The sequence below is a fragment of the Pipistrellus hanaki genome (assembly GCF_964339955.1).
Source record: "Pipistrellus hanaki genome assembly, chromosome: 4".
NCBI classification, from domain to species: domain Eukaryota; kingdom Metazoa; phylum Chordata; class Mammalia; order Chiroptera; family Vespertilionidae; genus Pipistrellus; species Pipistrellus hanaki.
The window spans coordinates 87,541,262-87,557,071 of record NC_140506.1 but is presented as its reverse complement, the minus strand read 5'-3'; the positions used below and the strand labels follow the sequence as shown (position 1 = coordinate 87,557,071).

General features: G+C 41.5%; 1 protein-coding gene across 15 annotated transcripts in view; it reads left to right on the top strand.

Annotated features, from left to right (window-relative positions):
• RBFOX1 (RNA binding fox-1 homolog 1) overlaps window positions 1-15,810 on the top strand; it is a 1,418,051-nt gene that overhangs the window by 190,193 nt on the left and 1,212,048 nt on the right. The gene's annotated exons all lie outside the window — the stretch shown is intronic.

Below are 15,810 nucleotides of genomic sequence, written 5' to 3'. Positions count from 1 at the left end.
GGAAGGCCCCAGCTGGCAGCCAGCAGCTGGGGAAGGGAGGCCCAGGCCAGAAGCCAGAAGGCCTGGATTGGCCCTGATTGCTGGCCAGGCTAGGGACCCTACCCATGCATGAAGGCGTGCACTGAGCCTCTAGTAAAAATATAAAAAGAGAAAAAAATTAACAATTTATTGCATGCTTCCCATAGGACAAGTAATATGTTAGAATATATATATATATATATATATATATATATATATATATATATATATATATAATTTATTCCTCACAGTAACCCTGTGAGGTAAGTGCTATTATTAATCCCCTTTTACAGATAAGGATATTGAATCTCTGATTGTTGAAGCATGACCATTCTCTTTCTCTCTCCCTCCCTTTCTCCCTTCCTGTCTCCATTCCTTCCCACACTCCCTCTCTATCGAATATCTGATTGTTTGTTGGGATACGACCACTTTCCCTTTCTCTCTCTCTCACCTTCTTTCCCTCTCTATTACACATATACCCATCTAGTAAATGGCAAAACTGAGATTTGAACTCAAGTATTATCTAACTTCAAGTATTCCCTAGAGGTTGACATTAGGGGTTTGAACAAAAAAGGGTTACTCGTAAAAAGCAATGTAACTTCTTGTCCTCTGTCCCTCACAGTCACCATTGTTTTAGCACTCTGCAAAGTAATCCCACCTGCCTTGGCCTACGGCATGTTTGGAAGGTGAGGTGGGCTGCCCACCCTGCCTGCCCTCACTCGTGGCAGCTCCCAGCAGACCTCTGAGAGAGGCCCTGAGGCTACCATACCTGAGACTCGGATGGGAAAGCTGAGGTTCCTGTTCCAAAGTCGCACACACGGGAGTTGTGCCAGGACTCTCTCCCTGAGCTCTAAATTTGCACCCTTAGCCATATGCTAGCTTGTCTCCCAGCCAGAGCCACACAAATGGTTTGTGACTCGATAGATAGATATGTGAAGATACACAGAGGGATATGCATGTATCTCCATCTCTCTGTCTCAATTTAGGTTTCTAGACTTGCGCCCCCAATCTCTTCCTTCCCTGTCATCTGACCGGGTCACTGCATGGGGGCAGCGGTGTGCTTCCCTCCTCGCTGGCATTGGTATTCCTCTTCCTCACAGCCCCTGTCACAATAGCAATTGGAATAAAACCCAAAGAGTAGTGCCGAGAATATAAATGGGTTATTTTTCTCTTCCACTCTGAGTAGGACAAGACTCCCATAAAGAACCAGGGAACAAAGGTTCCATGACAAACATACACCAGGGGACCTTCGCTCTCTCTTGTTCAGCCTGTGCGACACAATGGGGAGAGAAACAAGACAAAAGGGATTCCAGAGAGAATCGCAGGGGGCCTCCCGCGGTGGAGGTGCGTGGTCTGTGCATGTGTAATTGTGCGTCATGGTCAGGGGCACGCATTGAATATCTGCTGGGGAAGCGGAGCCACTGTGTCACCTTCCTACCTCTGCTTATGGCTCAGGGGCGCAGATACACAGGCACTGAACCAGTGGGTTAATAGGGAACTGCCTTCTACCTGGGTATCCATCTACACTATTCTCCCTTCTATCAAAATCATGGAGGTAGTTCTTCAAAGGGAATGTACAGCCCTACCATTGGAAGGAAGACCTTTTTGAATAATTAAAAACTGATACGGAATTGAACCATTTATTTTGAGAGTCAGACCAGTGAAATGGTTGCCTGTGGGCTTGGTTGTAATCCTAGCTGAGTTTAAAGCTTGATCCCAAAATCATATGATTTGGGGCAAATTGAGTGACCTCTAGAGAAAAGTGGCCCATTAATTCGAGTCCCCTCACTGGACCCAGGATAGCCAGTGCTGTTACCAAACTCCAGTCAATGGGATAGAGCAATGGATCGTAGTAGAATAGTTTTTGAAAATGAAAATGATTTAAAACAATTGACTGATTTATCCTGGAAAATGACATATTAAAGGGCACCCCATTCATGATCAGCAATATGTGTCCTCTTTCCTCCCTGTTCTCTTGTGTCTGTACTGCCACAGCCTTTCACTGGCTGTGCCCACCTTATGCCCACTCTCCGCTCTCAGCCCATTCAGCCCTCTCCCTTTCTTCCCCTGCTTATTAATATATGTACGGTTTGCCCTCTCTCTGCAAGCCCTCCTCTTTCTCCTCTTCCTGTCATTCTCAGAGTTCAGCTTAGAGCATGTCCAGGCACCTGTGTGACAGGTCAGAGGCTAGGGAGGGAGATAAGCTGAGTGACAAATCTGATTGTCAGTCAGGAAGATAGGCAGAGCCTGCCAGTATTTCCATATCAATACTTTCCCGTATAATCACCACTGGGCCCCGGCTTCTTCTCCTCAAAGGCACACAGTGAAGGCCCCGCCTCCGATTCTTCTCTCTCAGCCACTGTAGGTCATTCAGGGCCACTTTCCTGAAGGTCCTCATAGGACCCGTAGGACCAATAGGACCCATAGGATTGGCCGGATGGGGAAGGAAGGCCCAACATCCTGAGGCCCAGAGAGGAAAGGACAGATGGCATGGCAAGAAGCATGGAAGAGACTCTGGTTGGTGTGAAGCTATTTCTCTGGAGAGACGAGTGTGTTAGACATGTGAACCGGTGATCACTTTGACTGTAAGACTAAGGAGGGTGGCTCCACACATACACACACACACACACACACACACACACACACAGTACAGGTGGGTGCCAGCAGGAGGAGAGCCTGCTGCTCCATGTTCTGTTCAGTTAGCAACCACGTGGACTGTAGGTCCACAGGGAAAGTATTTCTGGAAGGATGGATAGCATATGGAGGCCAGGTAGAGAGGCTGGTCCAATAGGGGAAGAGGATGAGTGAAAGGCATGAGACTGGAGGAGGCAGGTGTGCTTAAAGGAGGCTGAAATCACAATCACGAGGCATTTGAAAGCAGGGAGCTCCTGCGGGACACAGAAGCGAAGCAGGGAAGCTGGTGAGACCAGATGATATGGACATTGAGAGCCAGGCTCAGGCTGTGAACTCCCCACCAGTTGCTGTTGTGAATTTTGAAAGGTGTATAAACCCATATACTCAGCAGGTGTTTTGAGCAGGGCTTCTCGGCCTCGGCTCCGTGAGCATGTCAGCCAGACAGCTCCTAGTGAGAGACACTGTCCTGTGCATATCAGGAGATCATAGCATCCCTGGCCTCTGGTCCCTTGATGCCTCCAGCATAGTTCGCCTCTATTATGCTACCAATAGTGTCCCTGAATGCCAAATCGGGGAGGAAATCCTTTGGTTGAGAAAGGCTTATTTAGGAAGTTATTGCTAACAGCTGTGAGTGAATGGATAGGAGAAGGCACATGAGACCAGAGCAGGGAGACCCCTGGGGCTGTAGGAAAATCGGAGGGGGAAGTGAAAAGAACAAAACCCAGCACCTCCACCACCAGAGTTTGACCATGAGTATGTGTCCTACTCATAGGAGCTCTGAGAAAGAGCCATGGGGTCGGGGTGCTAGAAGGAAGTGATGTTTCGTTTCCTGTTGTAGTTTATTTTTCAGACTTTATCACCATGGTAAGCAACTGCACACTCCCTCTTACAGGGCTCTTAGCCATGTCTCTCCTTTTACCACCCAGATGGAAAGACAGTGTTAGCAACATTTGATGTTGAGTTTCTGAGTAAGATTCACAGATTCACACTCCCCCTATCTTGGCATTTTTTTTTTTTTGTGATCTTTTATTTATTTTAAAACCTCCTTAGAATTGTACATTTTTGTCTGGGTTCACCCTGCCCTGCACAGTCGCTGGCCAGCAGAGAATTGAGAAAGGAAATTGCCAGAGCAACTGTGCTCTTGTGTGTCTGCATAATCAACCCAAATGGGCCCTGAAGTGATTATACTTGAAGTCACCATGATAGCAGAGCTATCCTGCCATTCACCTGGTCCCATCTTAGGACTGTGTCATTTATTTACATTTTCTTTTCTGTCTAACACAAGGGTTTTTTCATAAGAGAGAGAGAGAGAGAGAGAGAGAGAGAGAGAGAGAGAGAGAGAATATATGTGTGTGTGTGATGCTGTTTCCAAATAAATCTTCCTCAGTCACATCTCTACTTATGTCCCTTCTCTGCTCAAAAACTTTCAGTGGCTCCGTATTGCTGATCAGATGAACTCTAAGCCACTTAGTATGGACTGAATGCCTTTCATGGCCCTAGCCCTCTGTTCCCCAATCTTCTTTTTTTCTCTATTCTGTTTCATACATTTTGCTTGTTAACTAGGGTAGGTGAATTTTTAAAATGTTTATTGATAAAGAAGAAATGAAGGAATCAATACGATTCCAAGTCCATTTACAACATTAGATGCACAGTAGAAAGTAATAAGACGCAGACTTTGCCTTATACTCACTTTCCCAGTCAAAATTGTTTTTCGCTTCCATCAAAACACCCAGTATTTAATTGTGCCATGTCGGACGGGAGATCTAGAGCTGCATATTCTACGTGAGCACGTCTATGAATATTTCATTAATTACTCTGACTGAAATTGGATATGAGCCTGGCTTAGAAGATCGCCCATTGTTTATGTATTCAGTTTGTTATCCAGGTCACCTACTATCCAATTAAATCTATCATTATTCCTTTGCTTTTGCTTATTTCATTTGCAGGATGATTTGCTCGAGTATCCTTCCTTCCCCTTTCTCCTCTACGCAGAGTTCAGTAATGAAGTAGTGAAAAGCATCACACAGCTCACATTCCCAAAAAATGGAAACTTGGGGCCTTCATGATAAGCCTATATAGATATATATCTATGCCTCCATTTCCATTTTCTGCTCCTTAATAAGCCTGTGCAAGAACGAGGCACCATGTTTTTCTTCTCTCTCCTGCGAAATCACTTTGCCTTCCTGATTCACTTCCATGTCCTTCCTCTCAGAATATCTGGGGCCTGCAGAGTAGAAGACAAAAGTACACATGAACTCGTAACTAGAAAATATCTGATGAAGATTAGTGCATTTTCCCCTTTCACATCTCTCTGCATCAAGCTGTTTAAACAATTCCTTTATCTTTGTGAGAAATGGCATTGGGGATGTTCATTTCTGGTCAACAGCCACTACCATACATCTGCAGGCTTTTGATGCTAGCTACCTATTGCCTCTACACAATCTGTTGAGCTGGGACAAAGTTCTCCCATTACAAATAACACTGCACTTTATATGCAGCCTGTACTCTGTGAGGATTGATAGATTGCCACAGGCTTACACATACTTCTCTGTTGCTGCTGGACGGAGGCGACTCTGGTTTAGGGATGCCCAGATAACTCTCCACCTGCCTCCCCAGCAGAGCACAGAGAAGCTTCATGACGCAGCTCCTCCTTCTGAATCTAAATGACACATGGTCGGCCCCATGTTGTTGCCACTTGATTCTCAGACAGTTTAAGAGCTGGGACATATTAGGCCCCTGCTTCTGCCCCTCCTTGCAGATCTGCCTTGGTTTCACAGACCCTTTTTGGAAAGACTCTCCTGGAAGTTCTCGCAGGCAGCATGAGAGTCCTTTTTGCTTTCCTATCAGAGGAAATGCTGGAGTCATAACTTGTGAGTTCAAATCACATCTCTGCCACTCATTAGTCTTATGACTGGGTTCATGTCCCCTAGTCACTGTGTATGCCAGGCTCCTCATCTGTATAAGGAGGATGCTAAGGTATGCACATTGCAGGGCCTAGTGGGGATTGAAAGGGATGAGACTTACAAAATGCTGATAAACATATTGGACACAGGGCAAATGGTTTCTGGTTTTACAGTTATCACATCAGTGGTTACAAATATGTACCTTCACAGAGATTGAAGAACTTGTCAAGTCACATAACTCCACCCCAAATTAAGCATGGCCTAAATCGTGAAATGGAGTGGAACGGATGGAATGGAGTCATGGATTGCGTGATATAGATTAGAGAAGAATAAGTGGAACGGGTGAAGTGGAATGGGGTAGAGTGGATTGGGGTGGGGCGTGGTGGAATGCAATGGAATGGAATAGAGTGAGATAGAATGGAGTGACATGGAGTAGAAGAATGGCAGGGAGAAATCTGTTCATAGGTTTTAATTGAAAGCCATAGAGAGAGAATCTGTATTAAGATAGCATGCATCCTTTGAGAAAATGAAGATGCTATTGCCTACAAGAGGGGCACTGTTGATTCTCCCTTTGGCCAGGGACAAAATATGTATCTACATGTATATTAGAATTATGAGAAATACCTTCTTTGCACAATGCTATCATCAACTTGTGATGTGCCAAACCTCTTCATCAGAGGTAGGAATTATCTGGAATGCATAACAGAGCATTAAAAACACACACAAAAAAACACATCCACACCCACAAGTTAGTCAGTTTATCCCCAGGCTCACAAGCAGACAACTGGAGAAACGCATTCCCAGGGGGTGAGATAAAAATTTGGTGTAATCACTTCCCTTCCAGAAGGCAGAAACGCCCTCCCATCTTCCCATAGCTTGTGTTTTACCAAAATTGATGTCTCTGGGTTGCGGTGTTATTCCCATCTTTCCGTTTTTTCATCTTGAACAGAATTGTTTTCTCTGAGTACCTACTGCCCAAAAAGCAGGTCAGAGTGAAAACTGCTTTCAAACAACTGCCTGTCCTCGCCTCTCCCCATGTCAGATGATGGCTGTGATTGTTTCCGTGTCTCGTCTGTCCAGCGTGAGAGTCATTCTGACCGAGAAGCAGACAAACAGGAGTAGGCAGATGAGCCATTTGCTGGGTCATTCTCATCCTGGGACACAGGCCTCCATTGTCAGCAACTCCACTGAGCTTTGCCGATTTCATCTACATAAATGCCTGCATTTCATTATTTTTTTCTGGGCCCCTAAGTCAGCTAAGGTTAGGTTAGGTTGCAAGTGATGGAAGACACTATTTTAAAAATGTAGAAGTTGCCGAAACCGGTTTGGCTCAGTGGATAGAGCATCGGTCTGCGGACTGAAAGGTCCCAGGTTCGATTCCGGTCAAGGGCATGTACGTTGGTTGCGGGCACATCCCCGGTAGGGGGTGTGCAAGAGGGAGCTGGTCGATGTTTCTCTCTCATCGATGTTTCTAGCTCTCTATCCCTCCCCCTTCCTCTCTATAAAAAATCAATAAAAAATATATTAAAAAATAAATAAAAATAAAAATGTAGAAGTTTAGTTCTTTCTGGCATGAAATGAAATCCAGAGACAAGAAGGACAGGGCCAGTGTGGGGACCCCCGAATCGCCCATCTATCATGATACTTCACCATCCTGGACACTTGGTCTCCACCTTCTGATTTAAGACTCAGGCTTGGTCTTTCATCATCACATCCTCTTTCCAGCAGACACCAGACAGAGAGTTAGAGGGATCAGGTCACATTTCCTCTTGTCAAGGGCACTTCCTAGATGTTGCACATACTGATGCTACTTACATGGAATCAGCTGGTAGCCACATGGCTACACTGACAGCAAGGGAAGATGGCTGTCATGAGTAGCCACATGCTCCTCCTAAGAGCTAAGGGGACTTCGGGAAAGCATGAGCACTCTTTATTGCATCTGTGTTGAGAGAGACCGCTGAAGCAACATCTCCTGAGTGTTGGTTGCCAATATATTTTTGTGGCTATTTGGCTATGAGCTGATTGCCCATTTTTCCCTCACAATTGTGCACTCATATTAAATTGCACCCTCTTCTAGCTCCGAGTTTCCTTGGCTTTTGGGAAGACTCAGAACAAAGCACTGAGGACTGCTTACTTCTGACTTAGGTGGAGTGAATAGGAAGCCTGCTTATGTCTTTGAGACCATGAGTTGTATCCTCAATATTCCTTCTCTTGGCCTCAATGAAAGTCTTCATTGATCTAAGCACCAGGGTTACAGTGGGATGTAAAGCCAGCTCCTTGTTCTCATATCAAGAAGGTGCCATTGCGGAAACCGGTTTGGCTCAGTGGATAGAGTCAGTAAAAGGTCCCAGGTTTGATTCCAGTCAAGGGCATGTACCTTGGATGTGGACACATCTTCAGTGGGGGTTGTGCAGGAGGCATCTGATCGATGATTCTCTCTCATTGAAGTTTCTAGTTCTCTGTCCCTCTCTCTTCCTCTGTAAAAAAAAAAAAATCAATAAAATATATTTAAAAAAAAAAAGAAGGTGCCATAATGATGCTTTCCACCCCTTCAGGAATTCTATTTGAAATCATTTGTATATACAAGTCCTTGGTGCCCCAGTCTTTGCTGAAATAATTGCAGCATGGCATGACCATGGGAAAACTTTTATGCCAGCGTGGAATGGTAGGGAGAAGGATGTTTACATGTGAAGGTCTGAAGAGAGAGGCTTTGATGAAGACATTCATTTGGTTGGGGAAATAACATTTCTGGAATTGCATGATTTGGGCTGAGCTGTAGAGCCTCCGGTTATGAAACCATTTCCCTCAAGTTTGTTTTTTCCCCCCAGTCTGTCTTCCACTTGGACAGATGTGGCTACTGCGTGTCTGAGTCCACAAGCATTTGTTTCTCTTTCTCTCTGCTTCATTGGAGCGGAGCTCCTGCTAGAGTCTGCCTGCTTCTGGTTGGCACGTTCTTCGCTCCATTTGTTCTGGTAATTTGGGGAATTTTCTTTTTATTTGTAAATGTGTCATTTTACCCCCACCCCCCTGCAAAACTCCCAGCCATAGTTTGGTAAATATCTTGGTATCTTCACATTGAAAACGACTCTATCTGTGAGCTAGATGCCTTCTTCCCAAAATGCTATTCTGGAAGAGAAAGTTGGAACTGAAAGTAGTGGCAACAGCGACCACCACCAAATGCATCCACTATTACAGGGTCAATAGGCATTAATCTGCTTGGGCTCTGAATTGAGCCAATGCTTTACTAGCAAGAGGGGGAAATAAAAAATAAAAACAAAGCAAGACAAAGCATTTGCATCAGGTTGATTGTTCTAGACTCTTCTTGACCTTCTTTTGACTGGTGGCGAACTTGCATTGGAAGCTCAGTAACTGAATCGCATGTAGTTTTGACACTTATAGTTACCCTACTTCTGCAACTGCACACACTTTGGTTTTTGGTCCTCTCATTATACATTGTAATTCCCCCCCGATATTCTTCTGGATGATCTATGCTGCTCACTCTTTGAATATCCACTTTGCAGCTCCCTATAATGAAGGGAGAAAAGCAGGTCCAAGGGAGCGGGAAACACCTTCATTAGTGCACTACATCCTCTGCGTGGATTCAGCTTGGCTTTCTCCCAGCAAAGGTGCACTATGTCGGCAATCAGTTCTGAGGTCATTGAAGTGGTAGTTGCCCTAACATGGTCATTGGGTTATATTGTTCCCTTGTTGAAAACATGTCAAATAGTCTTAAAATGAAATTTAAACCCTCCCAGTGATCCTGAGCCTTTGAGACCCTGAGTGATCCAATGGCATCCAGGCCTGGCCAATCCCATCGCCCATGCCCACCTGCTTGCTCTGATCACTCAGTCACAGGAGCCTTCTCTGAGATCCTCAGATATGCCATACTCTTTTCCCTCTCAGGTCCCTTTGCACATGCTGTCCCACTGGGGGAGGGCTTTTCCCTCCCCACCTCTCCCTGGGGCAGAGGTAGATACCCATCCCCAGGGAGGCCTCCTGACCTGTCTGTGCCAGGCATGCTCTTCTCCAGCAGAACCTGTGCTGTGTTTTCTTCTTATCATGGCGCCAAAACTTTCATTATTTAGTTGGTTCCCTTGTTTAATTTCTGTATGATCCCTAGAGACCTTGTTCATTATTTTTGTTATCACTGAGTCTATAGAATTTAGCAGACTCTCTAACACCTAGTAAATATCCAATGAGAATTTGTTGGATGATTGAATACAAGAACTCTGAGTTTTGTTTTAGGAACTGACTCTCACCCAACATGACTCCATGGGTGACAATCAATACACAACTTTCAACCTTGTCCTGCTCCCCATTTCATATTATTCATATTATTCTATTGCATGTGAATTGATGTTCCAAAGATGCCCTCCTTCAATTTTTCTGTGAGTCCTTCAGCAGACATGCTTGGAGCCATGGTTTGGGGGTAGGCACCAGGAGCTTTAAAGTGAACATTGTCATTTACACATTCCTGTTTGTCTGGTTGCCCTATTATCCTTCCTTATGTCTCTATTTACCTTGGAATTTTGAATAGCTCACAACATTTACTACTTAAAGTAATCTCCCACCAGTATGTACTTAAACAGATAAAGAGTCTCTTTGTTCCTCTTCCCATGAAAGATTAGGCTGAAGTCAGTTACAAGTGTCTTAGACTTACCAGGTGAAATGACCAGGTGTGTGGCATCTCTGAGCATCTCTAGGTGAAACGACAGGCTGGCCACGTGAGCATTTCTCAGCCTGCAGAGAACACTGAGCTTGGTAGCTTTAAATGGGCCATTACCTTTTTTTATATTTATCCCAAACTGTTAAGGTCAGCATTAAAATTTGACCTTTTCCCTGCCAACTCGTTTGAAGTAATTAACCCCTGTGTCTTGAAACACAAGGAAGCTATGACTTTGTTATTAAATTCTCATAAAGAGCCTATTAATATTAAAATTGCTTCACTCTTGGGCTGAATGCATTAACAGCCCTGTGCTGGGTAAACACAAACCCTCAGCACAGTGCTTTAAAATGCATGAGTGGAGGGCAGAGCCTGCACGTCCCACCACCTCCTCTGTCGCAGAGTGTCCCACCTTTTGTGACAATTTACCCTCATATTCGATCAAGTGTTTCCAATTTGACTGTGTCCCTAGATTTTCCTCTTTTTATGGGGGAAGTGATTTAACTGCTCACAGTTTTGGAGCAGAGTGCATATAATGACCCCGGCTCCATCCCTTTGTTACCTCCCAGGGCAGTGTTCAGACCCTAATCTCCTTGTGGGGAGCATGGCTTGTGATGTGTCCTTTATTTGGGAAGATTATTCTTTTAGGTGCTCCAAAATACCTGGCTATCCACCTGTGAAATGAGCTTGAATATGTAGATCTGGCAACTCATCCTAGACTCCTGAATCAGAATGAGCAGAGATGAGACCGTCCTAAATATGCTCTACAAACTAAATTCTTGAGGGGTTTACTGTGAACCATATGAGAGTTTAGCTTGTTAATTCAATCATTGTAAGCATGTGTTGCCCAGCTATTATATGCTTAAGCCTGGGGGATACAGTGGGACACGGAAGAGCTAGACACTTGTCCTTATGGGTATTACAATTGATTAAAGAAACACGTAATGAACCAGGAGGGAATAAATAATCGCAGCTATTAATAAGTTCAATTCTGCTTCTGGGAAGATGAAGTAGACCTACTCCAAAGAGGGCAAATCCAAAGAAATCTATACGGAGACACATCATACCCAGACTTATGATAATGAAAAAAGGAAAGAAGTTGTGAACATAGGGAGGAAGAGGATATTGTGCCCAGGGGAGGAAAACAGTGTGAAGGACTGCAGATTTCTCATCCAAGGCCTCAGAGGCAAAGAGGAATGACATGACATTGTTCAAGCGGGGACAGAAAAGACTTGTGGATTTAGAATTCTATTTCAAGGGCAAATATACTTCAGAAATGAAAACAGAATGAAGGCATTCTCAGAGGAAGTTCTTTAAAAAGAAAAGAAATAATGAAAGAAGGAGTCTTAGAACTTCAGAAAGGAAGAATACAAAAATAGGGGCAGATGCAAGAAACTTTCTTTCTATAGTTATTTTCAAAATTATACTTTATGACCAACTCTATGCTGTTTACAAGAAACAAATGTCAAATTTAACTATATAAGTAGATTGAAAATATAAGGGTGGAAAAAATAACATGCAAAAAAGCAATACAAAGAAAGCAGGAGTAGCTATATTTGTATCAGATAAAGTAGACCTAAGAGCAAAGAAAATTACCAGAGAGAAAGAATGTTATGAATATAATCAATATAATATAAACTATAAAAATGTCAGGCCAACAAGGAACATAGCAGCCTTAAATGTGCATGAATCAAACAACAGAGCGGAAAAATATGTGAATAAAAATATAAAACTAAAAGATGGGATTAGAAAATGTACAATTAAAATTGGGAATTTAAACACCAGTCAGCTAGCAATTAATAGAAAAATTGGACTGAAAATAAACAAGGATAAAAAAGAACTCAACCACAATCATACAACAGTAGCTACTCAATATTTTAGAACACTTTACTCTTCAACTGAATATATGTTCTGTTGAAGTGTCCATAAACTCATAACAAGTCAGGTCATGCCCAGCCAGTGTTGTTCAGTGGTTGAGAGTCAACACATAAACCAGGAGGTTATGGTTCAACTCCTGGTCAGTGCACATGCTGGTTGTGGATTTGATCCCCAGTAGGTAGCATATAGGAGGCAGCTGATCAATGATTTTCTCTTTCCATTGATGTTTCTATTACTCTCTCCCTCCCCCTTCCTCTCTGAAAGAAATTAAAACATATTTTTTTTAAAAGACAGGCAATGTCATGAAACAAACTTCAACAAATTATAAAAATGATCAAAATCATACAGAGTGTGTTCTCTGACCACAATGGAATTGATTTAGCAATCAATAACAGAAAGATAATAGGGGAATATTTGAACATTTGGCAACTAACCAACACACTTCTAAAAATCCTATGGGTTACAAAATAAGTCTCCAGGGAAATAATGACATTGAACTGAATGAAAATACAGCATGTAAAGTGTGGGGCACAGCTAAAGTAGTGCAGATAGTTAAATTTATATCAATAAGTGAATACATTAGAAAAGAGGAAAACTCTCAAATCAAGAGTCTAAGATCCTGCCTTTAAACCCTAGGAACAGACTAGCAAAATCAACCCTAACAAATAAGGAAGTAATAAAGAAAAGAGCAGAAATCAATTAAATTGAAAAAAGTAAAATAATAGAGAAAAATCAATGAAAGGAAGAGCTGACTCTTTAAAAAGACCGTTAAAATTGACAAACTTCTAGAAAAATTGGCAAAGAGTAGACACAAATGATCAATATTAAGGATGAACAGAGAGGATCGCTGTAGACCTTGGGATGTTAACAGGGTAATAACACCTCCACAACACACATTTGACAACTTACATGAAATGACCTCTTCTTGTATAACAGAAACTGCCATCATTTCCTTAACATGAAAAAGATAATTGGAATGTCCTTATAACAAATAAGGAAATCAGATTTCTAACTTAACCCCTGCAGAGGAAATCTCCTGACTCACAAATTTTCTTCAGAGAATTCTACCAAATGTTTAAAGAAGAATGAACACTAAGTATATGCAATCTCTTCCAGAAAACAGAAGAAAAGTGAAAACTTCCCAATTCATTTTCTGAAGCTAGTGTTACTCTGATACCGAACCATACAAAGCCAGTGCACACACACTGAAAGATATAGATTCATATTCTCATAACCATGGATGAAAATTTTTTGTTTATATCAAAATATTAGAAATTCAGCAATATATAAAAGAATTAATCATCTTGACCAAATGGAATGTATTCTGGGATGTAAGACTGGTTCACTATTAATAATTAAATCAATGTCATAACAGGCTGAAGAAGAAAATTACCTGATCATATATATCAGTGTAGAAAAACATTTGATAAAATGCAATACCCATTCATGACAAAAATTATTCAAAAAATAGGAATAGAGGGGACCTTCCTCAATTTGATAGAGAACATCTATAAATTTGTGCAGCTAACCTGTGGACTTGGAAATTAAAAATGCAATACCATTAACAATGACTCAAAAATACTTAAATAAAAATTTACAAAGTGTGTACATCACTTAAATGCTGAAAGCTACACAATGCTGACAAAATGTAAACAAACAAACAAATAAACAAACAAAAAACAAAAGAGGGACTATGTTCATGTATTAGAAGACTCAACATAGTAAAGACAACATTTTTTCCAAGTTTAACGTCATTCCTATTATAATCTCAGTAAGAATTTTTGTGGATATAAGTAAGATTATCCTCAAATGTATATGAAAAAGCAATGAACAAGCATAAAGTGGGAGAAATGAGAGTACCCAACTTCATGACTTACTATTTAGCTAGAGCGATCAAGACTGTGATATTATTGGCAGATGCTTAGACACATCAGCAGATGTTTTGACACAAAGATGTATAGGACCCAGAAATAGATATCTTTTTTAAATATTTAGATTGTTTATTAACTTATACAGTATGCACAGGGAAAGGAAAAGTAACCACACAAAGGTGCTAGCTTTCTGTTATTTATCCCAGTGGACTTAACTAACAGGGTATATGACTGCAACATGAACAACAGGACATTCTATTGCCAAGGGGCCAATGCTATGATACAGCTACTTAATTCTACAGCTTCTTCTACACCTTAGACTGGGTGAAGCAGATGTTCTCATAGTTCATGGGAAGAAGAGAGGTGTGAGAAACCATCCCATGACCGTGTACAGGCTTCCTGGGGCACAGAGAGCCAAGTAAGAAATGACCATTTTGAAGCTCTTCAGAAGCCTTGCATGGCCTCTTGTTCTGGATGGAGTACCAGGCATTCTGCTGAGACTCAATCTGCTGCAATTTAAGCCTTTTCCTACAGGGCCGATGTAGACATGGGCAGGGTTGTTAGGAGGCCATAGCAGTGTTATTCTCCTGCAGAGAAATAGCATATATAAAAGAAAATACAGAAACATTGATTATAAAAATGGAAATGCCAGTGACTGGATAATAAGAGATATGAGAAAGAAGAATAAAATTGAAGAGAAGAAATTGAAGAAGAGATGGAGCTAAAGTTTACAAAATCAAAGAAAGGTAAAATATCTCAGATGGAAAGGTCTAATAATATCCCAATAAGGAAAGGGAATGGAAAAAAACCACATGGAAATTTGAGAATATCAAAGATAAGGAAAGGTTCTGAAATACTAAATTAGAAAATGTTATGTGTATGTGCATGTGTCTCTAAAAAGAAAGAGAAGAAAACCTGCAATAAAACATTAGATTTGACTTTTCAATAGAAATCAAAATGTATTAAAGCCAATGAATTTTTTTTTAATATTGAAGGAAAATATTTAAATTAAAATTGTATATCAAGACAATCTGGCAGCCAAATATGAGGGAATAATAATGATATTTCCAGGAACTTCTACTTCCAGATAGATGTACAGCTTGTGGCAAGCTGACAGTTCTGCTACAGCAAAGATGAAAAGCTAGAAAATTTATAACATTTATATTTAAATGTATCAGAGAGTCATAGAAACACAGGTTGGATATAACAAAACTCCATATGGGTAGAACTGTGCTCTGAAATGAGCTGATTGTAAGCTGTATCTTTCCCCAAAAGCGTTTGCTATTTTAGACAAAAGACCTTAGCTGCCCCAGGAAGAAAGCTTCAGTTTGGACAAGAAAAATCACTAAAGAATTCACGTGTTGCTGAAGTAACAAATTAGACTATTGAGGAGCCTCAAACCTATGACACAATCACATACATGTAACATTTGCTAATTTAGTATGAGGCTATGTAGGAGTTTGACAGGATATGACCCCCCCCAAAAAAAAATCTAAAAAGTAGTTGAATTTCTCACATTGTGTAAGAAGCAAAATGCAGTGGCTAGAAGAAGCCTTTTTCAGATACTTACCTGTCTTCCCCTTTATCCATTTGGCAAATGTTGAGCTACATGAGACAGAGGTTTAAATAAATAAACCACAGGTGGGGAAAACTGAATCAGCCACAATCTTTTGGATATGAAGAGACACAGATGGAAGAGTTTCTTAACAGTTTGTGAAGGTAACAATATAGGAATAAGTATGATCCCGAGATAAATTGTCTTATTAAAATTGCAGCTCAACCCAATGAATCTGAATATCTGACTGAAATGATATAATCACCCTTTTGCTCATATACAGTATAT